The sequence below is a fragment of the Manduca sexta genome, chromosome 5 (genome assembly GCF_014839805.1).
Source record: "Manduca sexta isolate Smith_Timp_Sample1 chromosome 5, JHU_Msex_v1.0, whole genome shotgun sequence".
In the NCBI taxonomy this organism is placed as follows: domain Eukaryota; kingdom Metazoa; phylum Arthropoda; class Insecta; order Lepidoptera; family Sphingidae; genus Manduca; species Manduca sexta.
In genome coordinates, this window is record NC_051119.1 from 8323076 (window position 1) to 8329351 (window position 6276).

Sequence of the window (6276 nt, forward strand, 5' to 3'; positions counted from 1 at the left end):
TTCAGCGAGGCCAACATAGCCTTCAGTATTATAAGTGTTTTAAAAAGTTCATTGCCATTGAGTATAACTTTTTGATACCGCTGTAAATACCGAGGAATCCCCGAGGCTTAACGTTGGTTATAATAATGACCTATGCACACGGAGTATTTTTAACGCGCCGATGACGTGCACGTGACGCGCGGTAACGCGCTTTTAAGGACATTCAAAAGTAAACAGTAAACCTTTGGACAAGTTCAAAAATTTAGTGGCAGCGTAAACGTCTATTTGGATTGATACTAATGCGCTGATATGATATAATCGCATCGCAGTCGCGTATGTTTTGTAATATGTATCTCTGAGATTTCACCAGGCTCTTTAATAGTAGTAGCCTCTCCCTCGCACATCTTTTTATGACAATTCATAAAAAAAGTAATTTACAGACGATATTTGAATGTGGTTCCCGCACGCGTTTTTATCGCTTTGTTCGCGCGTTTAAATCAATATAAATGCGATAATCTGCTTTTTTGGTTATCTACAGCACCGTTAACGCGCGTCCTCAACGCTTTAAAATACTCCGTGTGCAATCCTAACAGTTTTAAACGATATGCCACTACATTCCGTGTGAGGGAGGTAAATAGATAGAAATACTTTCTAATTTATTTAGAAAGGAAGGAAAGAATTAGTACAACGTTGTCAAACCCTTTACGCATCGATATTTGAGGCATACGAAGTAGCTTCACTTTGGGTCTCGCTTAGAAAATGGTCATACCAAAGATGAACTTCAAACGACAAATTCTCGTCGATAACCATACATAGGTTTTGGCAGATAAGAATCAGCGATAGCAATTGAGTTTTCTAAGTGGCAAAGCGTAGTAAGTTTTATCTTCTGACCAATACTTTATCCGTTCGAAATATTGTCATAATACTTGACTCTGGGTAAGTACCTATATTGGCCATAACAAAGCAAGGCCCATTATTGTGTTCCGGTATGAAATATATTATAGCTAATTACGTTTTATTCGCGGCTTCACCCGCGTGGAAAAGTTTTTCCATGATTAAAGTCCCGCTTAATATTTTCCCCGGCTACAATGATGCCTACATTTTAAGTTAGACCTCTAGCATTATATCGGTGAAAACTGCATTCAATTCTACGCACTCGATTTTGCATGATGCGTGTGCAAACATATAGATCGACAAAAAAACTGATAAATTGTTGTTTTGGCTTCTGTTGCTCTAATAAAGACCTCTTATATAAGTTTTTCTACAATATCTATAATGTACAGACATCGGCCTGTTACATGATTATATGTATAGATGTGTAGTATAATAACTCTTCAACTACCTATTAACTTCAAAAAGTAATAACGTGTCAAAGCACAGGAACTATATATATTTAATGATAGTACGAGGAAATCTATCTTTTCCTGTATACATTGTTGCACTCTTGAATCACATAGACGGATTTTACCAGAATTCTTAGATTATATAAAGCGGACATTGGATACTGGTGGTAGGTCTCCTATATGTAAGAGTCCGCCTGAAACACCGCAATGTCTATTTCTGCCGCCAAGCAGCAGTGGGTAGTCATTTTTATGTGCCAATTTGAAGGATATTGTAGCCAGTGTAACTACGGGACGTAATAAGACTTTACATCTCACGTCTCATGGTGGCGAGCGCAGTGGAATACCAAACAATATTTGTATTTTAAGGCGTTGGATGGAGTTTCTACTGTTTATGGGCGGTCGTATAACTTAGGTACCATCAGGCGAATGGCAAGTTCATCTCGTCATTCAAAGGAATAAAAAGAAATTGTTATCCATAAACTTTGCGCTCAATCCCTGGTTCTTTAATATACCTTGATATAGAAAACACCAATATAAAATACTTCATATGTTGTCCCTATCGTGTTTTGCACGTTTTCAATGCGCGTATTTTCTGCAAATATGTTGTTTTTATATTAACATCTAAGGACGCTACGACATCTTGTCACACAAACATTTTATATAAAACAGCGACTTATTACTAACTTTTGAAGCACAAATTTGGTTCTGATGTTAAATCTATAAGTATACTGTTTAATGTCTTTGGATTTTACATTATTACCAAATAAATGTTTATTCATGTTATCTTAAAAATTCCTCAGGTATCGCTTAGTCAGGAAGTTGGCGATTTGATACCCTTGTGCCTTGAAAAACGTAAGGCCGTTGGTCCTGTGCCTGATCTCTCTCAGATGATTGGTCATGTCGGATCGCCGTCTCACCGAACTATGAGAGTGAAGGAACAGAGAGTACACCTGTGTATTGCGCACACACTTGGGCAGGTTAATACATCCTGCGTACCTGGCTAGACTCATCATTCGTTAATTCTGTCACAATATTAACACTACGACGTTTTAGTACTAACTCCATTTGCGCCATTTCGAGAATGCTTTTCAAATACCTCTAAAACGCAAGTTATCAGAGTGCCTTGCTGACGTAATTTTATTGTATTTGCGGTCGACCACTGCTCTGATATTCCGAGTTGGAATCTCGGGTGGGCAATGTGATATTGTTTTCTGCTCATTATTGCCGGAGTCTGGAATTTTTGCTCGATATGGCGATAGGCTTACCCCCTATAATCTAATTAAACGGAACACAGATCAAAAAAAGTGAATGCTCTAGATAGTTACGTCTCTGCCTCCTTTCGAGGATGAAAGGCGTGAGTATGTGTACTATTCAAAAAGTTCGTACGCGCGTCCCGTAATGTTTCAAAACAAATCCCCAATACGTATATCAGAGGCCATCTCGTCCGTATGCGTAGGGTTGCGATAGATCTGATTTGTGCAATGTCCTTGTGGCTAGCGACTACATATATTAGGATGGCGACACACTGAACAGACAATATATTAGGAAGATAAATATAAGTTGTAAAGTCATGAGTGTTGGGCAAACGAATAAAGTAAGTTGGTCGCCTACGATACAGGCTGTGACTAGTGTAGGGACCGAGGTATAGTTTTTGTCTTATGATCTCAATTTAATATTATTAGTATGTTACCACCTAAGAGTTATTTGTCTTAAACTACAGGAAAATTGTATTTTTGGTAAATTTCATAAATAAATTAGGACATTAATTGCGACTTGCGACCGTTATAAATGTCAATGACCGACTCCAAAATTGGTAACCAGTATATACCTGTTATGTAAAATATTTTTTTGGTTATTAGTAGTTTTAGAAGGCAGTTTTTTTTAACAATCATGTGCTTAAACTTAGTTTCTCTAGTGCTTTTATATTTTAGCCAATGTAACAGTGTATGGTTGATTGAAAATGCAGATGACCTCATAAAAATCGCAGGAGCTTACAAAATGCGGGCCGCTTTTTCTAAGTACAGGAAACAAGTCCTACAACTGTTACGTACTCACAATTAATAATTATAATTAATTACATTCACCACCACATGTTATAATATAAGATGTTGTTATGTTTTGTCACTTCTTATTATGTTTTATCCCTTTTGTCTGCTTTAAGTTTCTACTTATATACCTAAATAATATTAGTAACAAATATTATTATTTTTGCCGCTGTACTAATATATAAATTTGCATGCAGTGGTCTCCTGTAATTGAAGAGGCACGTCACATTGTTAATTATACCAATATTACGACATTGTATTTATTATAAGCCGTGTATCCTTTGTTGGAGGTCCTTAAATAAATAAAAATAAAAAGTATCTTGCTGTGCGACAACCTTAACTAGGTACACCTGTCAAGTGCCACTGCTATGCAATTCCGCAATAAATCGCGATGTGTCAGCGCTGATAGCTGTCATCGACGTCTGTCAAGTGGAACCTGCCGCCAAGCGTTTATAAACCATACTCGTATCTAATTACGGCTTAAAATCAATCCACATCAATCCAGTACCACAGGAAACGACTTCTAGCCTAGGCTGTTGTAATTAAGGTACTTGATATTTAGTTACTTAGTATTTGCCTTGGATTTATACTTAGTATAGCCTGTTAGATATTTATAGATATAACCTGTATACAACATCATATTTGCATATCCATTTCTTTTTTTTACATACTTAATCCAACGTATTTTAGCCTGCCAAGAGCCGACTTAAACATACCGGACTTTTGAGTGGATGCTTCAGGCGCTCGCAACCCTTAAATCCCTTTCTGCCTCGTAATCTTTTCTCTTAGGGTCAGGCGGTCTATTCCGTCTACTGGGGATAGTCTTTTTGTAATTACACAACAACAACATCACGCATTTATCCCCGAAAGGGTATGCAGAGGCGCAACCAGGGCACCCACTTTTCGCCAAGTGTGTTCCGTCCCATGATGTGATAGGGGGCGAGCCTATCGACATATCGGGCACAAATTCCAGACTCCGGGCTGATACTGAGCAGAAAAACTCTATCACTTTTCCCGACCCAGGATTCGAACCTAGAACCTCAGAGCGCTGTTGTACCGTGCATGCTACTACGCCACCAAGGCAGTCCAGTCATTTTTGCAATAACAGGCGTTCTAATCGACAGCTTTGATAAACTATAGACGGAATGAGGCCCCTGACCTTATTAAACGTTTGAATAACCCGCAATTCTATTGTAATAAAAACGAGGCTCTAAATCCCAATTCTATGAATGCAACGGTATTACTAATCTCAGTTCGTCGGAACGAGACAATGGGAGAATCTCGCGCGAGCGTGGCGCGCCGCACGTCAACCGATATTAAACTATTTATTGTCACAGACGGCATAATATGGATCTTATTTTGTTTTTTTAAAAGCGGCGATAGCCTAGTTGGGTGTGGAACGGACTGCCGAGACGAATGTCCGCAGGTTCAAATCCCAAGGGCACACACCTCTGACTTTTCTAAAAAATCATGTGTGTATTCTTTGTGGATTTATCGTTCGCTTTAACGGTGAAGGAAAACATCGTGAGGAAACCTGCACATCTGAGAAGTTCTCTTTAGGAATTTCGAAGGTGTGTGCAGTCTACCAATCCGCACTAGACCAGCGTGGTGGACTAAGGCCTCATCCCTCTCAGTAGTAGAGGAGGCCCGTGCTCAGCAGTGGGCAAGTATATAATACAGAGCTGATATTATTATTATTTCTTTTTTTGTTATATCTTTGAATGACGAGCTTGCCGTTCGCCTGATGGTAAGCGATACGACTGCTCAAGAACAGCTAAAACGTTATCCCACACCTTACATTTACCATCAAATGCAGTGGAGTCACTTTTTCGAAACCGTAAGTATAAAAAAATGTGAATAAAAAAAAACTTTATTTATCACGTAGGCGAACAAAGTTGCACTTATGATACGTAAGTAAGCATTAGAATAGTTATTATTATTTCTAAACAACTATTAAAATTACTTATATAACTATGGACATTTTAAATTAGGAATAAAATTTATAATAAAACAAGGTACAAACCGAAGTAACCAGCTCGGGCTGGCGAGTAGGGGGAATCCACTCACAATCAAAAAACTAATAAATACCTAGTATAGATGACGTAAATAATTAGGCCTCTACACCTAACATGACCACCAGTATTATTTTTAATATTTTCCTAAACAATAAAATATCTTTTATTATTTAGACAAACATGCTAAATTTGGTTATGGCGTGGGTATAGATTTAGTTTTACTTCCTTCCTGCTTATAATATTATGAGAATGTTAAATATCATGGTTATACAAAAGTATACATTTTGTTAAATCTTGTATTTTGTTAGTAGGAAATAATGAATAACTGATTTGGAAACATATGAGTAAGTTTTCTTCTACCAAACACTTAATACAAAGTCATTTGACATTGCGTTAATAAATGAAACCACATATTCGTCATTACCTCTGCTAACATGTGCCAAAAATCATCCATGAATAACAAATATTTTCACAACAATTCCGTTACTCTTCGGGCTTTTTGATTATTTTGTCGTTTAGTACGAATATGGCATGTGCGTGAATGTATTTCTGATTAAAAGTGTGACGTTGCCCCTGCGATGAATTCTCTTAGAGTAGCAGTACAGACAGTAGGGCATGAAAAATTTAATTTACTTTTATTTTGCATTTACGTTTCGAATATTTTAGTGTCATTTCCAAGAAGATTACTATCTGTTGCTCTTAATAACGCAATGTCAAAATGACTATATAATATTAATTTACATTAGTAGCTTTGAGGCATTCACCTACCTAGACCACCTTTAATACTTTTACCGTACGAGCATAAGCCTAAGCGCCTTATTCATAGACGTTTTTTATCTAAGGACGGAGTAAAGCTGTGATAACAAGTCTGTTTCTTATTGCTGACGGCATGGC